Source organism: Camelus bactrianus, chromosome 6 (assembly GCF_048773025.1).
Source record: "Camelus bactrianus isolate YW-2024 breed Bactrian camel chromosome 6, ASM4877302v1, whole genome shotgun sequence".
In the NCBI taxonomy this organism is placed as follows: Eukaryota; Metazoa; Chordata; class Mammalia; order Artiodactyla; family Camelidae; genus Camelus; species Camelus bactrianus.
In genome coordinates this window covers 60491639-60517786 of record NC_133544.1, presented here as the reverse complement: position 1 = coordinate 60517786, position 26148 = coordinate 60491639, and the positions used below count along the sequence as shown (strand labels likewise).

At 34.8% G+C, this 26148-nt stretch overlaps 1 pseudogene; it reads left to right on the top strand.

Annotated features, from left to right (window-relative positions):
* Positions 1 to 4818: 4818 nt before the first annotated feature.
* LOC123619142 (ubiquitin-conjugating enzyme E2 R1 pseudogene) lies at positions 4819 to 5293 on the top strand (annotated as a pseudogene).
* Positions 5294 to 26148: the final 20855 nt, after the last annotated feature.

The following is a 26148-nucleotide window of genomic DNA, read 5'->3' as shown; positions in this document are numbered from 1 at the left end:
TTTCCACCTTTTATTAACAAGCTAAGATTAAGTTGCTCCTCTAATTGTTACTTTAAACTGAGTGAGTATCAGTAGTTTGGTATTAAATAAATTATCTATTAAGTATATACTATAAGTGATAGATTATTATATTTATGCCAGTTAATGCTAGGTAGTTCATAAACTTTTGAGTATTTTTGGTAATATTTGACTCAGATTTTTAAAATTAAGTTTAGGTTTAAACCTTTTTCCAGGTTTGCCTAGAATATACTCGGTTTATGCCCATTTTTTAATTATTAGTATCATCATCATCATCATTATTATTATTACCTTCTTTTATTCACAAATCTGTACTTCTCTTGATGATAAATTATATGGTTATCTTATTTCAAGTAGTGGTTATATCTAAGACAAAACTATGCATATCTATATCAAAAAAGAATATTAGAAATGTTGAAATATTTTAAAGGCTCGGTTTTTTTAGGGGGGCAAATAATAGGATCAAAATATTTGTGTATTTTAAATTTTTAAAAGGTTAACATGAATTTGAAAAAGAATCCACATAAATTTAGACCTAATTGGTTGAAAATGCACTTTCTCAAGTTGAAATAAGCTTAATAGTAAAATTATATTCCATAAATTGACTTTTACAACTTTTGTCTATGGAATATTTTCTTATTACTCACAAGAAGACAAATGAGGTTTGAAACCACAAAGTAAATTAAAGTTTTTCTTGATCAGTAGTTACATAAATTAGAGGGAATGTCAGTTTTACATTAATATTTAATAAGTTAATTAAAATTTGATTGAAAGCCTGTTTGTTTTTTGTTATATAAATTGATTTTGAAATAAAATTTATAGATTTAGATGATGTTTACATTATGTCAGTTCCTAAGTTTATATATGCCACATAAATTTTGTTGCCTACACGACAGCCCCTAAAAAAGTTTGAATTTGGGGGGAAATAGCAAAATACAGAATTATTGATTAGGAAGTTTTTCAAAATTAAATTTTAACCTTTTCTATTCTGTTTTATTCTTCTGTAATTTAAAATAAAAGAAAGAGGTCATATGTACTGATGACCTATGATGGTTGTTCTTGCTTTTGGAACCTCATTTTCCAGTCCTACCCTCTACTCAGATTCATCCTCTGATCTTCTTTGTCTTATGAGTCTTATCACTGTGAACCACACCATTTAATCTCACTTGCTCCACACGTCAGATAAAAGACTGATATCCAAAATGTACAAAGAATTCTTAAAACTTAACATAAGAAAACAAATGACCCATTTAACAAGTGGGAAAAGATCTAGACACCTCACCAAAGAATCAGATGGCAAAAAAGCATATGAAAAGATGCTCCATATTGTATGTCTTCAGAGTAATGCAAATTAAAACAATGAGATACCACTACACACCTATTAGAATGGCCAAAATCTGAACACTGACAATACCACATACTGATGGTGATGTGGAGAAACAGTAACTCACTCACTGCTGGTGGGAATACAAAATGGCATAGCTACTTTGGAAGATATCATGGCTTATTTTTTTTTAAACAAAGCTAAACATGGTCTTGCTACATATAGCAGTTCCACTCCTAGGTATTTACTTAACTGATTTGAAAACTTATGTCATACACAAAAAAATCTTCATGTGAATTTTTACAATAGTTTTATTTATAATTATTTCAAACTGGAAGCAACAAAGATATTCTTCAATAGGTAAATTGCCAGACAAACTGCAATACATTCATAAAATGCACTATTGTTCCAAAGTAAGATAAATGAGCTATCATCCCAGGAAAACACATGAAACATCCTTAAATGCATATTGCTAAGTGAAAGAAGACAGTCTGAAAAGGTTACATACCTTATGATTCCAAATATATGACATCCTGTTAAAGCTAAAACATTAGAGAGTAAAAATTTAGTGGCTGTCAGGGGTTTGGGAGGAGGAAGGTGAAAAACAGTTTTTAATCTGAGGGGATAAAACTATCCTGTGTGATATTGTAATGATGGAGACATCATATTATGCATTTGTCCAAAACCTATAGAACTTTATAGCACAAAGAGTAAGTCTTAATGTATGCAAATATTTAAACAATTATTTAGAAGATTGGAGGATCTCAGAATGGAATGCATACTGTGAAAAAAGAATCAGACGATATTACAAGTGTATATATATAAAAAAAACTCAGTGGGGGAGGTAGGGAGGAAAGGTGCTAATGTAAATAAGTTTGGAAATGAGTGGAGCCCGTAATGCTTAAGGCAAAAAAAAAACTGCACATAAACACTGTACTTTAGTTGATAAAGCTGTTTCCCATAGGAATATGAGTTGACAATACTGATACTGCTATTATATAGACTTGAATTTAACAGTTAACTACATGAACAGAAGAGGTGGAAGCTAGGTTTTGCATTGTTAAAGTGGAGGTTAGATATAAACAGGGGGAAGAGCTAGAATTTCCACGTGGTAAAGGACTGGTGCTGAAGACATCAGTGTGAACTCATGTATAACTTAATACAGGTATAGATGGTTACATTTTGAAATATTTATAGATATGTGTATATAGTTAGGTTAATAAACCAATTATATATTTTTACACTTTCAACTGAGAAGTCCTAGAAGTAATACAACTGCAGTAGCAACAAGCACATCTAGCACCTAGATTTTGATTTCTAATACCATTCTCAGTAAGAGGAACCAAGGCTTCTTGGACAAATGGTCGATTCTAGGAATAGATCAGGAAATACATGTGTTGGAGAATTATGTAGTGCTAGAAAGTAGTAAAGAAGTATTATCAACTGAATGTTTGTGTGTCCCCCCTCCCCTCAAATTAATATACTAAAACCTAACCCTCAGAGTGATGGTATTTGGAAGTGGGGGTTTTGGGAGGTAATTCGGTCATGAGGGTGGAACCCTCATGAATGGGTTTAGTGCACTTGCAAGAAGAGGCAAGAAAGGTAGCTATCTCTCTTTCTGCCATGTGAGGACATAATAATAAGTTGGCAGTCTACAATCCAGAAGAGGGTCCCAGAACCCAATCATGCTGGTACCCTGATCTTAGACTTTCAGCCTCAAGAACTGTGAGAAATAAATTTCTGCTTTTTATAAGCTAGCTAGTGTATGGTACTTTATTATAGCAGCCTACTCTGACTAAGACAGGAAGTGTTTAAAACATAACAAACAAAACCAAACCCACATTTGTGGGTATGCTGAAGGGATAATAGAGCCAACTGAAAGAATTGCAAATGGCCAAAGCTGGAAAGATTTGAGTAACAAAATAAAGAAGGATTGGATTATAATCCAAAGTATAAAATAAATGCTCATGAATCCATGCTTGATGTAAAAAATGACTAAATAAATAAATAAATAAATAGAGGAGAAGAGAAAATCTTCCTTGAAGAATCACAATTTATGTAATACACTCCCATGGAAAGGGAGCATAAACCCCCATTCCTTAAGTGTGGAGTGTGTATAGTGACTGTCTTCTAAGGAGACAATATGGAAAGGCAGGAAAACAAGCAATGAGAAAACCTGACAAACACTACCTCAACTAAGTGATCAAGGTTAAAATCAGCATCAATTTTAATACAACTAATCAAGTTAGTAGTATGTGCCCCTGATGTGATGTGGTAAAATAGCACTTTTTATGGTTTTTCCTCCCTAAAATACATAATTCCAGTCTATGAGGTGGGGGAAAAAAGACAAATTGCAACCAAGGAGCATTCAACAAAATGCCTGACATGTATTTCTCAAAACTGTCAAGGTCATCCAAAACAGGGAAAATCTGCAAAACTGTCAAAGCCAAGAAGAGTCTAAGGAGACAAAACACCTAAATATCATGTAGTATCCTGGATGGGATTCTGGAAGAGAAAAAGAATATAAGGTCGTAACTAAGAAAACTTGAATAATGTATGATGTTTACCTAATTATAGTGGTTTACCATTGGTTCATCACTTGCAACAAATGTACAACACTAATATAAGATAATAAATAATGGGGAAACTGTGTTCAGGGTAAAATGAACTCAGTATTATCATCTCAATTTTCTTCTGTAAATCTAAAACTTCTAAACTAACTGTCTATCATAGAGGCTGGCACATAGTAGATTGATAATCAATGCTAAATTAAGAAAGGATAAGAAAGGAAGAGGATAAAAGAAAGATAAGAAAGATCAACAATTCAAAATATTTATACTGAAGCAAAGCTTCAATAAATTTAGAAATAGGTCATAAGAAGTCCAAATGTCTAAAGAACGAAATTGCCAATCAGGTTTTCAAACTAACGATTTTTTAAACTTCTCTGTTGTAGAGGTTACTTTTATCCTACAATTTTGATCATTTTAACTTTCTTCTGGTACTTTGAATGCACCTATAATATAAGCTACATCTGTATTATATTTTACAGTTTAATAATTAACTCTCCATAGTGCATAAAATAATTTTTAAAGAATGAGAGCCAGAATACTGTGAAGCTGTATTTATAACATGCCATCACGCTTCTCACAGTGTCATCCAGATAAGCAAAAAACAAATAATATTATCGTTTACAGAACGGAAATAACTCAGTATATAGGAATTCAAATTGTTCTCCAATTGCTCATCAACTTTGTCTTTTGTTTTTTATACTATTAGGTTTTAAACTATTAGGTTATTCCACTGTATTTAAATGTTATCTTAAATGCTATCTTCCATTAAATACTTTCACAATTAATTCAAAATATCCTTGTCAAATTATTTATTCTGTAACACAATTAAAAAGTGTTTCAAATAAATTAACGCCTCTGGAAATACTGATCTGCCGTATTTCATTGGGTAGATGACGAATTCTGTTAAGACTGCTAGCGCCTAGCTTGCAGAAGGCAAGTATACTCCAGCTTAAGGGGCCGCAGGAAGAGACGGCTGAGAGTTTCTGAGTGACTCTGGTGGACGAAGGCGACTTGTACAACTGGGAGGTGGCCATGTTCAGGCTCCCCACCCAAACACCTCCTACAAGAGCAGTTACGTCAAGGCATGCCTCAAGTTCCCTACAGACTGCCCCCTTACTCCTTACCAACCTTTCGGTTCCCCAACGTCTATTGTGTGGCACCCCAACATCTACGAGAAGGGGAACAAACGCACCTCCACCTTCCACACCGCCCCCCACCCCTGTTGTCGAACCCAAAACAGGGAGCTGCCTTCAGAGCGGTGTAACCCTACCCAGAACAATGGGCTTATCCTCATCTAGCTTCTTGGCGCACCCAGCACCTTCCCCCAGGGCACGCGGACGCATCTGGGGTGTACAGGAAGTGGAAAGAGACCCAAGACTAGGTCCGGCTGTGCACGGACTTCTTCCGGAAGTGAGGCCTGACGGCGGCGTGGAGCTGCCCGCCGTGTCGGCGGAGAACCTCGGGCCGCGGGAAGAGCAAGGCCGCGGCGCCGGGCGGGGCTCAGACGGCTTCCAGAATGACGACAACGACGGCCATGACGACTGTGAGGCCCAAGCTGAGGCCGAGGCCGACAACTCCCGCCACAAGGAGTCCCCGCTGAATAAACTTAAAGATTTTATGTCAGGAAGTGCGGACTGTGCGGACTCTTGAGGCACTTCCCGACACCGAGACCGACACTGAGACTGCCTCCCTCATGAAAGGTTTGTGCTGCCCCTCACCGGTTGTTCCGTTTTAGCCCTGGCTTTTCTTTTCCCGTATTTGTTGTGGGCTTCTCTTGCGTCCTGGTTGGAGGCGCCGCCTGCCGTGCCCCTCAGGGCCCTGCTCGTGCTGGGAACCCGCTCAGGGCCGCGCGGCGGCGCGGGCCTGGTCCTGTCTGCAGCTCGCGCCGGCTGGAGCCATAGGGATTCCCATCTCGTGAGTGGAAGGATGACTTGTGGTCACCTCTATTCTCTGCTTTGGTTTGTTTGGAATCTAAATAAAGCAATTTTATAAGGGGAAAAAAAAATGTCACCACCAATGAGGCCTTGTAGAGAGAGGATATGGGAGGATATGACCCGTGTTATTCAGATCTCTTTGTCCAGGGCCAAAGAAATCACACGTTACCAATATTCTTACTTTGTCCTGTTAATTAAACCACAACACACTACATTAGAGAATCGTCAGTGTTGTTGCTTAGTTAAAATGAATTTTCATTCTCAGTAATTCTTCAGAAAGTAGAAAAGGAAACTTTTCCCTTTTGGGGGGCATTTTTATTAAAACGGGGTAGTATCAGTGTTTCCTCTTGGATTCTACTCTGATTATTCCTTTGTATTTTTTTTCCCTTTTATCCATTTTTGGTTTTACTTTTTCTCCAGTTAACTGCCTTTCCTCATTCTAAAGTTAGCTCTTCTAAACTTGAATATCTTATGTCAAAATACTTTCTGGCAATCTGCCAATGTTTTCAGCACTGATATATGTCAAGTTTCAGGATTTTTCAGACTGTTGGTTTGTTTCGCTTTGAATTCATCTTCCCTCCCCTTTTCAATAGTTCCAGTATTGCAAATTTCAGCTTGGTTTTTACTGTGGAAGGAGTCATATTCCCCACTTAGCAGATATATTAGAGAACGCCTTCATTCCCAGAAGCCAGAAAGATCAAGGTACGAGTTACAGGAGTCTGACCATCACCTAAATTTGGGGGCAAACAAACTGAGCAGAAAGGAGCTTGCTGGTTCCATTAAATTTTATTCTTGCACACTCAGTGAACCAAGAAGATGATTTAAAATTTATCCAACTAGGCTTTTTATTGTTCACAAAAGCTCCAGTTTAGAGTCTTGATTGAAGGTTCTTTAATTCACCCATAAACCACAAAATGGAATTTTGTAGCAGCAACAATATTGAGAGCTCAGAAATTCTCAAATTGTTTTGATGATGAAATCAACAACTTGACATGTGGTCCATTACAACTGGACCCCCAGGACAACATTAGATTTGCTTAGTGTTTTCATATACTCCTCAGACATGGCTGAGGTAGGTTATATTATCATTAAGTCCTTGTGTATGTAATATCTTGTTTGTTCTTTGCCATTGTCTCATGGGATCTAAACCAGTTATATCCTTTTTTATAATTTATTCTGGTGTTAAAGAGCATGTTTCCAGTAGGTAGTCTTTTATGTCTGAAGAACATTTTCTCTTATTCAGTATTTAGAGGCAGCATGGCATGGTTCAAAAGCCGCTATACTGAGTGTTAGAAGACCTTGGTTCTTATCTGAGCCTTGTTACATCTTGACTCATTTATTTTTATCATACGTTTGCATTATTTAGGTTGCTTTTGTTGTAAGGAATAGAAGCCAACACAAGCTAATGTTGGCAGAAAATAATTTCTTGGGAGGGTATAGGGAGATATAAGGATAGCTTACTTTAAAGGAAACCTGAGGAATCTAAAAGATAAGAATTAGTGCAACTTTTGGAATCTTCGTAGTGACAACAAATAGACAGTCTCATCAGGTGCTGCTGCTGATCATCTTCATTTCTTCCTCCCCACCCCCACTATCCTGTGATTCCAGAAAGGATCTATCTTATCAATGTAAATTGAAGAATATGGGGTGGAAACAGATTTTCTTGATTGAGCTAACCAGACCATATTTAATGGGAAAAGACTATTTCCCTAAAAGTAAAGTTCAAGTGTTTAATGGAAGAAAAAAAAAGATGTTGGCAAAATAACAAAAGCCAAAAGAATGTGGCAGAAATAACAAATTGTTTACTCAGTCTTTGTGCTTCCACAGATATCACCCCATATTGCTATAGTGAATTGTTTGTGATATATTATAAAGGCAACATAGTAACTCAGTTTTGCAATTATGTTTAAAACTAGGACCTTTTTTCAACCTTTTGTCTCTGCTTTCACTCCGTCTTTACTAGACTATTGTAGCTTCCTAACTGCATGGCATCTAGTTTTACATCCTCCTGACTGCTCCTCCATAACTGTTAAGAGTTATCTTTCTATAATGTAATTTTATCTCTTAGAAACCATCAGTAGTTTCAACATTGTCTGTAAGATACTTAATATCTGTTCCTATTACCATGCTGGACAGAGTTAGATACCTGTACTATTTAGCTATTTTATCACTTTATACATAGCTTATTTAGAGTTCTTGACTCACTGAATAATTTTTGTTAAAAGAGGAGAAAACATCTATGTGAAACAATAAACAAAATAAGTTCTCAGATAAACACACATAATCCTGGCTATCTTGCTATTTCTTTTTTCTAAAGCAATTCATGTCTGTTAAAAAAGATCCATATAGTTGCCTCTCACTGTATGTATTTAAAGGAAAGATACTAAAATTTCAAGACCTCTGTAGGTTCTTCTGTTCTGCTAAGGAGTTCATACTTGGGGTGGACAGTCTTTCATTTGACAGGCCACCTCAGTGAATTTGTATATATGCAAAACTCTCGTGAAGCTAATTTCTCTGCATAATAAAGTGACAGGTGATAGGGATTTTGAATATTCTGATGGCAACACTGGGGTGAGGGGTTTAGGGAGCCTGAGAGATAGCATGAAGAGGAAACACGGAAAAGAGGAGGTTATGTAACATGGAAATCCTTTTTTTTGTAGGGGAACTTCAATTAAAAAAAAGCAAAAAAACCTCCCAAAAAACAAACAAACAAAAAGCAGCCAGTGAGATTTCCCAAGAATGGGATTTGCCAAAAGGCTTGTAAGAATAGTTATATTGTATCCAGTATTTAATTTTAATTCATTTGCTCTTCTGTGATTTATTGTGCCCAGTCTTCTACTCTCCCCTGATTATGTAGCAGCCATTTGGTTTAGATAGGATTAACATTTCTTCCTCCTCCAACAGTTATAGCAAATTGGTCTAAACAATTGGGTAATCCCATAATACCATTTAAACTGTGATTAATTTCAAAGTAATCTAGGCTTAATCTAGTCAACACTTTAGCTGACTCTTTCAGAGGTACATGGGTTAGTTGGAAAGATCCATTCAGTAGAGTCTCAAGACTTTTTGTCCTATGGTTGTGAGAATTGCCCTGCCTGTCCTACTGCATGTGAAGAAATATAACTCCAATTTCTGGTGGTAGTTATCCTTTGACACGTGGGGGACTGTCCTTGGGAAAACTCTGAGAATAACAGAGATGGAGAAATGGAAGGGGAAAGATAAGTATTTGATGACTTGGTTGAGTCATCAAGATCAAATGACCTATACATACATCTTGAAGCATGCCAGGCTTCTGATCTCTCTAATTAGATGATCCAAAGAATCTTGGTAGTTGAATAAAGCCAGACTCTTGATTCTCCCCCTTCTAAATAGACTTCTCCTGTCATCTTACTAATTTTATTAAATGCACTTTTATCCTCCCAGTTCTCCTTTTTCTCTTACCCACGTCTAATCCATTAGCAAGTTTTGTCAGCTTTTCCATCAAAATATATACAGAATTTTCACCACTTCTTATTATTTTCATTACTACTGCCCTAATCTAAACCCACACCATTTCCTGGATTATAGACATAGCCTCCCAAATGCCTCTCTGTATCCACTCTTGCATCCTGTTCTCTATTCAGCAAACATAGTAATTTTCTGTAAATGTAAGTCAGACCATGCCAGTCTTCTGTCATAAACTTGCACTACGAGTGAAACCCCGAGTCCTTACATTTGCCTAAGAAGCTCTGTCATTTGGACTCTAGGTATCTTCTAGACCTTATATACTACTTTCTTGGTCTGACACTCTGCTCAAGACACACTGGCCCCCTTACTTTACTTCAAACATGCCAGGGTCAGCATCTCTGTACTTGCTGTTCCCTCTGCCTAGAACTCCCATTTTTCAGATGTCCACATGGCTCATTTCCTCAATTCTTTCAAGTTTCTGGTTAAATTTCACCTTTTCAATCAGTTCTTCCTTCGCTCCCCTGTCTAAAAATGAACTGTATCTTGTACCTTTTTCTGCCCTAATCTTCTCCCCAGTATGGTAACTGCACATACATGTTTATTTATTTACTTGCTTATTATCCATTTCCCCCAAGAAAAATTCATCTCCCTGAGAGCAGGAATTTTTATCTGTTTTTTAATTGCTAATTCCCCAATGCCTGAACCAATAGCTGTTTATTGAATGAATTAATAGTTTACTACTATTTGATATTTTTTCTTTTATTGATTACTACCCAAAATCCTAAGATTTACAGTTCTAATTTAATATTCATTCATTGTACTGAACTCTTTAGGAAATTAAGTTAAATATTAAGGTCTTAAATTTATGGATGCTTTGGGAAATCTGAGATAAATTAATTGTATTCCCCTATTAGAGTGATTTAGTTACAAAAATGAAACATAAGTGTGAAAATTTATCTGTTGCTTTGCAGCATCCTCAGGAGATTCCCAGGTATATTCTGAAACTGGTCCCCTTACTCAGAGGGCAAGGAGAGACCCAAGAAAGAAGCAGACCACTTCTGATTGGTAGATGGCAGGTTTAATAAGTAAGGGAACTTACTTACAAAACTTGTCTTGGGCAGCCACAAATGAGTAGATTTCCATACTCTCCCACTAGAATCTTAAAGGTTTATATAGAAGTCTTAAGAGGGTTTAGTTACGTATATCATCCAGATGATCTTAACACCACATTACTGTCTCAAGGCTGTGTCCTTTGGGAAGCTTCTAGCCTGAGGAAGACAAGCAGAGCATATATTGCAGGGACAGGGGAGGGAGTGAGGGGATCTGTAATTGCCCAGGTCTAGCTCACAGGTCAGCTGGCAGTTACAACCCCTGATGATCCTTCCCACATCATAAAAGCAGGAAATTGGAGCAGAAGTTCAGTAGAAGAAGCATAAACCTTCAGAGAAGTCAATAGACGGGAAAGAAAGCAATGATTTCCAACCTATACGTGATAGTAGCTTAAGTGAGTTCGTTTTAAATGTTAAGGAAAGTGTGGTAACCCACGGCTGAAACAGTTGTTATTTGGAATATGGTATTTGCATGTATGGTTTTCTGTTTGTATTGTGGGCTTTTGGGGAACAAAATCCTTCCATTTATCATTGCTTCAGTACTCAGAGAAGGTGTTCCACAGATAGTTACTGCATAAGTGAAATAGCATTGGAGATCTCTAGAGTTGGTAGTGACAGTAGCTAGATGTTAGATATGTTATTGAGTCTGCTTTTCCTATGCCTTAGTACCATCTATAAAATGAAAGTACTGGACTTCATAATTAAGTTCTTTCCAACTATAAAATATTCTATAATTTTATCTGCTTATGTATGAGTGGAGACATGCACATACTTTCATCTAATGGAAATAAAGATACACTTCTTAAAAATTTCCTTTGCAAATATATTTTGGTTAATATAGCTGCCATCAATTTGGCTTATGAAATAGTGTTTTCAATGATCTTTTAGCATGATAGATTAACTTTTATGTTCCTAAAGCCATTTCCTCTGAATGCTGCTGAATTCACACTTCACTAATGGCAAAGATCCGATTAGAACTAATTTCATAGTGATTCTTTGACATTTTCAAACATAGAAATGTGTGTGCTTTTCTGAATAAAAGGCAGAGCATATCATAAATTCTAAAAGTTACTATTAAAGTTCAGTCTAATACTGGATGATAGTTATAAAATTAAAAGTGCCTGAAAGGCTGAACTCTTGCAAAGTAAGTCTCCCTTAAGTTTCCCTGTCCCTCCATTTCTTTTACTTTCAGCTTCTATATGCTCCACGCTGGGATCCACTGGAACTCTTTCTCTAGGCTTTAGTCTGTCTCATCAGCCACTTTATCAATTCCTCAGCTTCATGATTTAGTAGAACTTAAAAAGTAGAGAAGCTGATAATGTCTAACAGAGAGCATAAGCCAACAAGCCAGCCCACAGAGTGAGAGTCAAGGCAAAAACTTCGAACTGTGGACAGAGTCAGCATAGGAGAGAGCAGAGACTTCCTGTGACTTCCAAGTGACATAGGCATTAGCATTTTGTCCCCAGATACCAAAATAATGGATCTGAAAGGTAACAAGGAAACTTGGGAGTGAAACACAGGATCTTGCCATTTGTGACTGGACCACTAGATTCCATTATTAGGCAGTATTACTCAGTTTCAGATCTGCTTAAATGATGGATCTGCTTAAATGCTAGATAACTTTTGCCCTTGGCTGGACTTAATTCAGAAATGAAGTGATAGTCTTGTTCTACAATTGTGACCCATTAGGTAGAAGAAGCCAGAGAAAGTAAAGGCAGGAGGAGGAAGGAAGGGGCTAAAAAATGCTTCATTTTTAGAGAAAGGATCCAGTTAGGGAGATTCGAGAAGGAACAGTAGGAATAAGAGAAGACCCAGATGAGAATACATTCTTTAGGCTAAGGAAGAAAGTGGTTTAATAAAGAGTATAGTTAATTTTACAATGAATTTTCATCTAACTTAGGGGTTAGGTTCTTAATTCATGGTATAAATTGAAAATTATAGAAAGTTAAATCTCTTTTGTAAAAGACATTATAAAAGTGCTATATTAGATATTGATGCACAGTTTTTATATAAAAATTCAACACAAGTTTTTTCCCCCCAAATTGGAATAGAGCCTTCCTTTCTTCCTTCTTTCCTTCTGGTACTATAAGACATAGTTGAATTTCATGTAGGGATGATGTTGAATGTAAAAGCATTTTCAACACTGGACTCACATTCAGTGAGGAGGTAGCTCACACTATGAGAGACCTGTTGAAATGATAGTTCAAGTATCCCATCTGATACCTATTTTGGAGCAGAGGTTCATGGGCTGGAATAACACATAAATCCTCTATTTGGTGTTACTTTCTTTCCTCTGTCTTTGGTCAAGTGTGCATTGCTGAAATTTCAGAAGTTCAGTGTTTTATGATGAGACCAATTCTTTTATGCTGCAGAGAGATCAAGAAGAGGAGGGACTGGGAAAAGGCCATTTTAGTCCCCATTTAGGGGGTTATAAGTGACCTCTGAGTGAAATTTATAGATGATATTGAGGAATGGGAGTTAAATTTCAGAGCCAGCTAAGAGGAAGTTTCTGGATCTATTAGAAAAAGAGGCAATTATTGATGGATATTGTCAAGAGCAGTGTTTTAAAAACTTTGGCATGCTTACAAAGTACCTGGATAATTTTTGTAAAGGTGCAGATTCTGGATCTCATTCTAGAAATTCTGATTCAGTAATATCAAAGTAGAGGCAAGAGAAGAGAACTTTAAATTAGCAAAAGGTGTTTCAGATGCTAGTGTCTTCAGATCATGTGTTGAAGTACTTGGGTCCTAGAGAGGAGAAAGGAAGACAAAGATCATTCATTGGGGATTGACCAGGAAAGCAGTGTGTTTTTTCCTGAGGGGTAAGGGAAGATAAAAATTTGAGTATCAAGAAAGAGCTAAATTGAGGTGGAATAAAAATAGTAGTTTTAATTTGAAGGCTGTACAGTGATCTTTCAGGAGGTAAGGAGGGGGAGAGGAGAGAGGCCAGAAGATTGAAAAGCATGGAAAAGATTGAAATAGCTCTTAGAGCTGAGTGACTGTGACAAGGCTCTGAGTCTGTTTAGGATGCCATGATTTCTTTGTTAAATGATGAGACTGAACATCACTAATTTTGAGGCCCTTACCAAATACAAACAGTTTTATAATTTTTCTACAGAAGTAACCATAGACTTTGGTCTGCATATTATCTCTGAGGAATATAATGTACCCTATAACAGTTATTACAGCAGATGTTTTCCCCAGGGAGGCATATCTTCCAGAGATGGTATATTTTCATCTTAAGGAAGAATGATTTTGACTACAATTTCTCTCCTCCCTAACCTCCATCTTGATCCTAAGAATTTTTTTTATAGGGAATGAACAATAAATTAAAGATGGAATTTCTAAATAGCAGTGATTAGCCACTTTAAATTTATGCAATGTAAATTTTTGGGAAACTGGGTCTTCAAGATTCTGACTTTGTCCTATTTCAGGAAGAAAATTGATTACTTATTTAGAGGCCAAAGACAAAGATATACCTCTAAATACTATCTTTTTCTTTTCTTCTTATACTGCTGTTTTTTTATTATAGGCATTCTTTTTCCTGTCTTGTTATCCTTTAGACCAGTTGGTCTTACTGACATTACCTGTGGATCTTGGGAAGCTGGTTTTACAGCATACATGATACCCTTCTTGCACAGAGATGAAGACATTCAGGCAAGCTTTTGAAGGACAATAAGGTTACAGAGATTGTAATCGGTTCTACTTTTAGCTAAGCTATGTTAGGTGTCCCCGTCTGATCTGAAACCAAAGAATAAGCTAAAATTACAAGTACAAAGCTAATAGTTATTGAATGTTTATTGTGAGTCAGGATACTACCATCTAAAGAGGGTATCTAGAAAGGTGCCCTTGGGCATAGAAGGTGTGATGGTTAACTTTATATGTCAACTTGGCTGGGTCATGGTACTCAATTTTTGATAAAATATCTGTCTAGTTGTTACTGTGAAGGCTTTTTAAAAAAAAGATGCAATTAACATTTAAATCAGTAGGCTTTGAGTAAAGCAGATCACTCTTCATAATGTGGCTGGGGCAATCAGTTGAAGGCCTTAAAAGACTGAGGTCCCCCAAAGAAAATGAAATCCTGCTTCTGGACTTTGAGCTCAAGATTGCGACATCAACTATTGCCAGAATTCCCAGCCTTACTGCCTGACCTGTGAATCTCAGACTTTCTAGCCCCCATAGTCACATGAGCCAGTTACTTAAAATCTCTCACTCATTCTCTTCATGTGTGTATTTTGTTTCTCTGAAGAACTCTGGAGAACCCTAATACAGAAGGAAATTGGTAAAACTTGGTTCTTCCTAGTTGTTCAGTGGTTTCACCTATTTGGGATGAACATAGTTAAGATTCAGTGAACTGTACCTACTCTCTACCCGGAAGAATATGTACACATACACATATGTATAAAATTTTGCATGTATATGCCGGGTACCCAGGGATTAAGAACTCCATCTGGGTTTAGATGTTGAACTGATTTTTTTTCTAGGTAAAATACAATGCAACCTTCTAGGATGGATGTCTCATTGAATTTTACTCAGGTTGCAGGAAGGAATCAAAGGACAAAAATATGGTGGGCAGACAAGAGATATGATTTGTGTTACAAGGTTTCTGAAAGAGCCTGTGACCAGAAAAATACTTCTGTTGATATGCTTTTGAAAGACACTAAAACTGCAAAATGTTCCCATGCCCCAAGGCAGTTTGCTTGCCAACATAGGGTCTGAAGCCAGAAACTTAATAGGCAGAGAGGGCTCCTGTATGACTGCTGAATTGGTACAAAGATTTTACGAAATAAACCCAGAAACCCAACTACTGGAGGGAAAACAGAAAGTAAGTGGAAAGGAGAGGTTTCCTGACAGGCACTGATTTTTAATCCCAAACTATCAATGGAGGATTGTTTAAATACCTACCAGAATCTAGAATATACTTGTTCCTTATTATTATGGGGAAAATTCTTCTTTTCCAGATGATTTCATGGGTATTTTACAGTGAATTTTAGAGAGTTAATGTTCAAAGTGCTACTTTCTCAAATAATGATCTGTGACCCATAAATATGAGCAAAAAGTGGCTGCTAGGGATTACTACAAAGAGGACTCAAATTCTGCATAAGTTAGTAAAATTTTAGCAGTAACTTTATAAAATAAAGCAACACAAAACAAGGGTATTATATGCTGAATTTAAAACATCAGAGACCATCAGTTAACTTGCTTTGCCAGGTTAACTCATTTTTTACATATATCAGAAAAAGCTTATTCTGTCATCTCTATGCATGTATTTGAAACTTTTCATTGACTCATTGCAATATAATTTAATGCTACACTGCTACCAAGAAGATTCAGACTCCTGCATGCCAAGAATTGTAAACTGTGAAAGGGAGAATACTATTATAGCATGTTCGTATGTTTTAGCACTCAATTTAATGCCAGACAAGACTCAGGCATATCTACTGGTGCAGACTCAAATCATAGGGTAATATTTTGTTGTGGAGTGGCAAATAATGATATAACAAATTCCATGTAGAACATCATCGTGATAATTAATTTTAAGTGTCAGCTTGGCCACAGGGTGCCCAGATATTTAGTCAAACATTTTCCTGGGTGTTTTTGTGAAGGTATTTTTGAGTAAGATTACATTTAAATGGGCAGACTTCGTAAAGCAGATCACTCTTTGTAATATGAATGAGTCTCAATCAGTTGAAGACCTGATTCAGACTAAAACATTGGCTCTTTCAGGGTATCTAGCCAGCTAGCCTTTAGGCTGGAACTATACTATCAGCTGGATCTCAAGCTTGCCAGCTCAACCTTTCAGATATTTGGGCTTGTCAGTCTCCATAATCACATGAGCCAGCTCCTTATAATCTACTTCTGTCTCTGCCTTTGCCTCTAAATCATCCTATTGATTCCATTTTTCTGGAGAACTCCAAAACAAATAGTATTAAAATAGTTTTAGCACTTATTTTAAATTTTGGTTCCTCTGTAACTGTTTATAACAGTGTTGTTATAAGCTTTGTATTCTTGCATAACTTCTACATCTATACCTATTTTTCAAACATACTAAAATCATTCTTAAAACCAAAATTATTGCTAAAAAGTGAAAAATTTGGAAAAAAATCTAGTGATGAGATTAATTTGGTTTAAGATGAAATAACGTCTTGTATTATATTAAGATTATTCAACTGATGTCATCTGTATTAACAAAAACATAGAAAAATAAAACATTATTCCAGAAATTCTTCTGCAAAATCACTAGAAATTAAAGACGTTGAAATTTCTTGTTGTAGAAAATATGACAAGAAAGTTAAAGAGAAGTTATTTTTGTTTGGGATCATTTTTATGTCAATTAAAATTACTCAAATCATCAGTGTGTTTATGCAGTGAAATTTTGAAAAGAGTTGCACAGTCTCTGCCAAGTTACAACATCATTTGAAACAAAACAAAGTGAGCATAAAAATAAGACTTTCAGATTCTTTCAGAATAAATGAAACAGCTTAATGTTATTGAAATGTATGCGAACACAGTTTGAATCTGATGCTAAAAATGCACTTATTAAATGATATTTTATTTTATTGCAACAATTAGATTAGCAGGCAGGTAGGAAAATACAATTATGTCTGAAAGTTAAGCTAAGAGAATACAAGAATGTGCATACAAGTTACTTGGTTAATTAGCTTATAGACATGAAATCTTTACAATTCACTTGGACAAGAGAAGAATATTTTAGAGCTTTCCATTTGCTTGCTTTTGTACTGTGTGAATATAAGGACATTTATTACTTTGTAAATCACTTGATGTAGAGAGAAGAAATTTGTTCTGAAATTTTGAGGGAAGATTTAACAAACATTAGCATGTTATCTGAACTTTCAAAAATGACAACTGAATATTTCTCTATAAAGATTTACATTTGTTTAAGAGCCCATTCATCCACACCCTTTCAAAATTAACACAGCTTTAATTATATGGCATACTTTAAGCTAATTAATTTGTAAATATCATCTTAATATCCTATGAGGTAGGTGTGATTACCATTTCTAATTTACATGTCAAGAAAAAGGTTTAAAGAGGTCAAGGTAAAAAATAGTAATTAAATAGAAGAGGCAGAACTCTAGTCCTAGGTCTTTCAGACTTCAGCCTTTATGCTCTTAACCACTATTGCGTTATACCTTGTAATAATTCAACTTTGAAATAATTTCCTATGAATCCTTTTTTGTGTTTGTGGATTAGTAATGATCAAGTGTGTCATGAGATTGCAAGGCAGGGCATTCAAAGCTGTTACATTTAGAAACTAATTTTCTGTGTAAATCAGGATTTTCTTGTAAATGTAAACCAAAATAAAATTTAGAAATTAATTCAATATTGAGATTGAAGGTACTATGACTCATCCAGAACTGTAATTTAAAAATTTACAGAAAAATTGTAATTGTTCTTATTTAATTGCCTTATATTAACTATTTTAAATTTAAACTTACAAAATATGGTTATACTAAAGTTAACACTTTCATTTCTTTTTCTTTTCTGCATTAGAATTGAGTTAATGTTTAATTTGAAACATCATAGATTTTATACAGCTCAAGCATTTACAGTTATATCAAAATCTTTATTGTCTTATTTTCATGACAGAAACTGGTATACGATCAAAAACCATCTCAATTCCAGGTTTTCAGATTGAATCCTAAATTCTTATCAGTGAACCATGCTGTTTACAGATTAACATCGACTCAATACATTAAAAATATTTAAATAATCAAAATTTTAGAAAGAAACCAAAGCAAGGATAATCAGTAGGATTTTTCAAGAAAAAGTGACCTTCCAGTCCATCAATAAGAGTATATGAATTATTCATTAGTCAGTAATTTACTGAGTTATCAAAAAGACTTTTCTTATTAGCTTTTATTTATTTTAATTTCCTATCTTATGTGTGTGTGGGGGGGGGTGGGGGGTGTGTATAGATAAAACTTTAAAATTTCCCTAATTTGACAGAATATTTTTATGAAATTATCTTTACCTATCTGTTATGATACATGTGTCCTTTTTTTCTGCCGGACTTAATCAGACTCTACTTCAGAAAGAGTTTCTTTTCTATAATCTATTCTTTCATAACAATAGTATTTGGAATTTTATGCTTTTGAAAGAAATTATTTCCTTGTCTTTCAATCAGACAAAGCATAAAACATTTTATAAGCCCTTAAAAAGCTTTAATCAGTAGCAGGTTATCAAAATAAAACAATTCTCAACTAGTCATAGGTATTAAACTCCCATAACAAAATAAGTGCAACAGTTACTTTTATATCTTCCTAATATTGCATGGGCAATTTCACATTCAACTATGTCAGAATTAGCTGTGACCAAAATATGCAGAGCATCAATTTTCAATGGCTTGTAAATGTAGGCCTACATGTTGTGGGATTAATATTTTTCATGCACAACAAATCAGAACAAACATATTTTCTTCAGTCATGTCAGACCTTGACAGTGTCTTGTTCACATGCCCTTCATAACCAATACCAAGAAATTCAGTTTGAAAAAATGGTTTGATAAATGACAGACGCTGACAAGCACCAGCTTTAGATATCATTTTAGAGATTCCAAATTTATGATCTATGTGAAAAACATGTCTTGAAATATACAAATTAATGGATTCAAAACTACATTTTTAGTGATATAATGGTAGTGTATGCATGTCCTTTGAAATAATGAATAAAATGAATACAGTTTCCTTTTTCCTACCTTAATAGATAACAATTCAGGCATTTGGTAATATTTACTATAGCTTAAGGATTTATAAGTGAAAATTAAGTAAAGACACCTGCTTTGAGCAAGAAAAGAAGTGTGGAAAGAGGATATCTTGGGGCCAGATAGACTTAACAGCTAGATGACTTTTTGAGAAGTTTTTTAAACCTTTGAGTGGCAGGTTTTTCATCTGAAATATGAAAGTATTAAGAGCTACTTCACGTGTTTTTGTCAGGATTAAATGTAAAATTAACTAGTATGGTCTGCTTAGCAGTAAGGTACTCAGTAAACATTTCTTCTCTGCCCTCATTTTATCAGTGTTTTCTCTTAAAATTGCATTGTCCGATATGTCAGCCACCAGCCAAATTAGGTGGTTGAGCACTTGATATGTGACTACTCTGAATTGAGATAAGGGTAAAAAACCCACTAGATTTTGAAGATTATCATGAAAAAAGGGAAAATATCTTATTTAATAATTATTTATACTAGTTACATATTGAGATGGTGCTACTTTAGATATATAAAGGTGCATAAAATTTATTATTCAATTAATTTCATCTGCCTCTTTTTAATTTTTTATGTACTTTCACAAAAGATTTCAATTACATATGTACTTGTGTCTCACACTGTATCTCTAATGAATAGTGGTGATCTAGAAATGAGAAGATTCAAGAAATCCAAGATCATTTTAAAATTTCTAATACATAAAAGGTTTTACTATGTTTTCATACTTTAGAGTCCTTGTAGAGAAGGATCACATTTTATTACAATCTTGTAAAAAGCAAATCATAACAGCAAACATTTTTGATTAGTCTCCTTAGAGTTACAGTGTGAAAAGGTGTTTTACCTGATTTGTCTACTATAATCTTTAAAATTGGAGTGAAGTAGAAAAAATTATATTGTAGTCCCTGTTCTCTCTGCACATAATGACTGCATTGGGCAAAATTCAAGCATGTATTCCTTATAGCTAACGGAGCCAAGTGTCTCCCTGAACAACCTAAGATTTATTGAGGTCTTGACCAGCCAAATTCCTTAACCTACGGATGGTCTTAGCCAATTTTTCAGAAGGTAGAGAGAGTGGCAAAAGGAACCACTAATGTTAGCTAGTCTAACCAACTTCTTCACACTGTAATAAAGCATGCTATCTAAAAAGCAAGTCTGATCATATTTTTTCCCTTAAAATCTTCAGTTACTCTGTACAGGTTTTAAGAGAAAGTTAGAAGGCTACTTTCTTGACCAGAAGTTTCCATTGTTGCATACAAAGCTATTGTCTCTCCTTGTCCCTATAAATGTATACAGCACTACAGGAGTAAGAGTTTCACTGTGCTGCATGTCTGCTATAGGACATGTAGTCTAGCCACACCTGGCCTAGACACACTTCTCCTGGAATAACAAGAGCTTGGGGAAAATGTTTGCTTTGCTAGTCCTCTGCTTACAAGTTCCCCTGCCCCCATAGTCTTATTTTTTGCAATTGTCCCTCTACAATTAATATTACAGTGGAGAGTCAGATAATAAATATCTTAAATACATAGAATATTAAATAGTGTCAAATGGCAAGGAAAACAAATATTGAAAGGGATGAATGTATTATGGAGGTTTGGATTTTAGATGGGATAGCTGTGGAAGACCTTGCAGAGAATGTGGCATTTGAGAAAATATGAAGGAAGTGCTGTTACCTTGTGGCCTCATTCTGTGCTTGTGTAACTAGGAATATTTCTTGCTAGAGTTTAAACCCTTTCCCCATAGACTCAGTATAAGTAAATATGGGAAAATGCTAAGCAAGATAGAACACTTGTAGTTGAGGCCTGCCAGGCTGTCCAGGTAAATACAAATGACTCCTTTGAGACAAACAAAATGCCTGTTTCATTCTCTATGTATTTTATCTTCAAGCATGAGTGAGGCCTCTGGCTGGGAATTTTTAAAAATATGGATATACTCTAGGTTCCCAGTAGATGCCTGTGAGATCATTTTAGTGGGTAATAACCAACCAACAGTAAAAGAGAGAGAGAGAGAGGGTATAGAATAGAATATTTGCTGCATTAAGGGTAGAAATTATTTCACAACACATACACACACGTTCAGCTATGTGTTTGCTGACCAATGATATATAACATATTTCTTACTATGGGTCATGGATAAAAGCATGTGAAAAATACTGTGCAAAGTATACGAAAATTTCTCAAATGATATCTCCTAAAGGGAGGTTAAGACAATGGATGAAGCAAGAAGGAAGGTGTAATGGACTCTGATCTCCAGGAAAAATGAAAGCATAGGGTTAAATGGCGATAAACAAGCATCCATTAGCCTCATCTTTTGAATTAAGAGATTAGAACCTTCATTTAATGGCTTGTTTCTTGTTCTTTTTTTTTTTTTGGTATTTTTATATTGAAGTATAGTCAGTTTACAATATTATATTAGTCTCAGGTGTACAGCATAGTGACTCAGTATTTTTATGGATTATACAATACTGTAAATTATTACAAAATATTGGCTATGTTCTCTGTACTGTACAATACATCCTTGAGCCAATCTTACACCCAGTAGTTTGTACCTCTCTCTCCCCCATCGGTATATTGCCTCTCCGCCCCTCCTTACTGGTAACCACTAGTTTCTCCTCTATATCTGTGAGTTTGCTTCTTTTTTTATATTCACTAGTTGTATTTTTTTAGATTCCACATATAAGTGATATGATACAGTATTTACCTTTCTCTGTCTGTCTTATTTCACTTAGCATAATGCCCTCCAAATCCATCCATGTTGCTGCAAATGGCAAAGTTTCATTCTTTTTTATGGCTGAGCAATATTCCTCTATGTGTGTGTGTGTGTGTGTGTTTGTGTGTGTATATACCACATCTTTATCTATCCAAATCTTCACTATTGTAAATAGCACTGCTGAAAATATTGGGGTACATGTATTTTTTCAAAGTAATATTTTCTTTTTTTTTCTGAATATATACCTAATAATGGAATTTCTGGATCATATGGAAGTTCTACTTTAAGTTTTTGAGCAACCCCCACAATATTTTCCTTAGTGGTTGCACTAATTTATATTCCCACTAACAGTGTACAAGGGGATCCTTTTTTCCACATCCTCACCAACATTTGTTATTTGTGTTCTTTTTGATGATAAGCATCCCGATAGGTGTGAGGTGACATCTCATAGTTTTGATTTTCATTCCTCTTGTGATTACTGATGTTGAGCATCTTTTCATGTGCCTGTTTGCCACCTGTTGGATTTTTTGGAAAAATGTCCATTCAGGCCTTCTGCTAATTTTTTGATTGGGTTGTTTGTTTTTTTGATATTGAGTTGTATGAGCTGTTTATATATTTCAGATATTAACCCTTGGTGGTCATATCATTTGCAAATATATTCTCCCATTTCATAGGTTGTCTTTTTGCCTTGTCAGTGGTTTCTTTTACTGTGCAAAATTTTTAAGTTTAAGTAGGTCCCACTTTTTATTTTTGCTTTTATTTCTTTTGCTTTAGGAAATGCATCCAAAAAATATTGCTATGATTTATGTCAAAGACTGTTCTGCCTAAGTTCTCTTCTAGGAGTTTTATGGACTTACATTTAGGACTTTAATCCATTTTGATTTTATTTTCATGTATTGTGTGAGAAAATGTTTTAATCACATTGTTTTACATGTAGCTGTCTATGTTTCCCAGCCCCAATTATTGAAGACACTGTCTTTTCTCCATTGTGTATTCTTGCCTCCTTTGTCAAAGATTAATTGACCATCAGTGTGTAGGTTTATTTCTGGACTCTATTCTGTTTTGTTGATTATGTGTCTGTGTTTTGTCAGTATCATGCTGTTTTGATTACCATAGCTTTAGAGAATAGTCTGAAGTCTGAGAGGATGATATCTCCAGCTTTGTTCTTTTTTTCTCAAGATTGCTATGGCAGTTTAGTGTCTTTTGTGGTTCTGTGTGAATTTTAGGATTATTTGTTTTAGTTTTGTGAAAAATGTCATGGGTATTTTGATAGAGATGGCATTAAATCTGTAGGTTGCTTTGGGTAGTATGTAATTTTAACAATCTTAATTCTTCCAACTCCAAAGAGTATGGGGTGTTTTTCCATTTGTTTGTATCATCTTCAATTTCCTTCATCAGTGTTTTATAGTTTTTAGACTATAGACATTGAGACAAAAATGTTTGCTGTTAGACTTATTATTAGTGTATAGAAAAGCCACAGATTTCTGTATATTAATCTTTTATTCTGCAACTTTGCTGAATTCATTTATTAGTTCTAATAGTTTTCATATGGAGACTTCAGGGTTTTCTGTATGTCATGTCATCTGCAAATAATAACAGTTTTACTTTTTTCCTTACAATTTAGGTGCCTTTCATTTTTTTTTTTTCTTGTTTGATTTCTGTGGCTAAGACTTCCAATACCATGTTAAATAGAAGTGTCAAGAGTGAAGAGGCTTGTCTTGTTCCTGAATTTAAAGAAAACACTTTTAGCTTTCCACTGTTGAGTATGATGTTAGCTGTTGGTTTGTCATAAATGGACTTTATTATGCTGAGAATGTTCCCTTTATACCTACTTGGAAGAGAATGGATGTTGAATTTTGTCACATGCTTTTTCTGCTTCTCTTGAAGCAGAAGCATGGTCATGTGATTTTTATCCTTCCTTTGTTAATGTGATGTATCACATTGATTTAGGAATATTGAACCATTTTTGCATACCTGGAATAAATCCTACTCGATCATGGTGTGTGATTCTTTTTATATATTGTTGGTTTGGGTTTGCTTATATTTTGTTGAGGATTTTTTCATCTCTGTTCATCAAGGATATGGCCCGTAATTTTGTTGTTGTTGTCTTTGTCTGGTTTTGCTATCAGGGTAATGGTGGCCTTGTAGAATGAATTTGTTCTGCCCACATCAGTTTTTTGAGAAGGGTAGGTGTTAGCTCTTCTTTATATGTTTGGTAGAATTCCCCTATGAAACCATCTAATTTTGGACTTATTTTTTTTTCCTCACAAATTCAATTTTACAACTAGTGATTGTCTTCTTCTTTTTGATTTGAATTTGACAGGTTGTATGTTTCTAGAAATTTGTCCATTTATTCTAGGTTGTTCAGTTTGTTGGCATATAACTGTCTGTAGTATTCTCTTAAAATTTTTTGTATCTCTGTGGCATCAGTTGTTATTTCTTTTCTTTCATTTCTTATTTTGTTTATTTGGGTCTTCTCTTTTTTCTTCTTGGTGAGCCTGGCTAAAGTTTTATCAGTCTTTTCAAAAAATAGTTCATGGTTTCATGGAACTATTCTATTGTATTTTTGATACCTATGTTATTTATTTCCTCTCTGATCTTTATTGTTTCCTTCCTTCTGCTGACTTTGGGCTTTGTTTGTTCTTCTTTTCTTTAGTAGATAGGTTAGGTTGTTTATTTGAGATTTTGTTTTGTTTTGTTTTTTAAGGAAGGCCTGTATTGCTGTAAACTTCCCTCTTGGGAACTTAAAGTTTTGCTGCATCTCATAGATTTTGCAAAATTGTGTTTCCATTTTTATTAGTCTTGAGGTGTTTTCTGATTTCCTCTTTGATTTCTTCATTGAGCCATTGGGTTTTTAGTAACATGTTGTTTAGTCCCCACATGTTTGTTATTTTCCCATTTTTCTTTCTGTAGTTTATTTCTTGTTTCATATTATTATGATCAGAAAAAATGCTTGATACAATTTCTATCCTCTTAAACTTGTCAACACTTTTTTTGTGGCCTACATGTGATCTATCCTATAGAATGTTCCATGTGCACTTGAAAAGAATGTGTACTGTACTGTTTTTGAATGTAATGTCCTGTACTATCTATTAAGTTCAACTGATCTTTTGTGTCATTTAAGACCACTGTTGCCTTACTGATTTTCTGTCTGGATGATCTGTCCATTGATGTAGGTAGGGTGTTACAGTTCCCTACTATCATTTTATTATTGTCAATTTCTCCCTCTATGTCTGTTAGTATTTGTTTTATATATTTCAGTGTTCCTGTATTGGGTATATATGTTGCATTTATGTTAATGAGTGTAATATTCTGTTCTTGTATTGATCTCTTTGTCATTATATAGTGTTCTTCTCTTTTATTTTAGCCTTTGTTTTAAAGTCTGTTTTGTCTGATGTGAGCATTGCTACTCCCTCTTTCCTGTAGTTTCTTGTATGAAATATCTTTCTCCATCCTCTCACTTTCAGTCTTTGTGTGCCTTTACCTCTGAAGTGAATCTGTTGTAGGCAACATACAGATGGATCTAATTTTTTTAACCCAGTCAGTCACCCTATGTCTTTTCATTGGAGTGTTTCATCCATTTTTAGTTAATTATTGATAGGTATATACTTATTGCCTTTTTATTATTTGTTTTCCAGTTGTTTTTGTAGTTCTTTTCTGTTAATTTCTTTTTATTTCTTCCCTTGTGGCTTGATGATTTTCTTTCATAGTATGCTTGCATTTCTTTCTTTTTAGTTTTATCTACTATAGGTTTTTGATTTGTGGTAACCATAGGGTTCATATATGTTGACCTATAACTATATCTGCTTCTTTTAAACTGGTAGTCACTTTAAGTTCAGACACATTCTAAAAAATCTGCATGTTTTAGTTTCCTTTCTCCATATTTTGTGTTTTTAATGTCTTATTTGACATCTTCATGTTTATCACTTAATTATTTATTTTAGTTATAGTTCTTTTTACAATTGTTTGTTTTTTAATCTTTATCCTAGCTTATTTGAATGGTTTATCTTCAGTCTTTACTATATATTTGTCTTTTCTAGTTGGATTTTCCCTTTTCTATATCTTATTCTTTTCCATTTAGTGAAGACCTTTTAACATTTCTTTGAGGTTGGTTTAGTATTTTATTTCTTCTTGTTTGAGATGCTCTTTATTACTCCTTTTATTCTTATTCTAAATCATAATCTTGTTAGATAGACTGTCCTAGGTTGGAGGCTCTTCCCTTTCAGCACTTTGAGTATGCCATGCTATTCCCTTCTGGCTTGCAAAGTTTCTGCAGAGAAATCAGCTGATAACCTTATTGGAGATTCCCTTGTA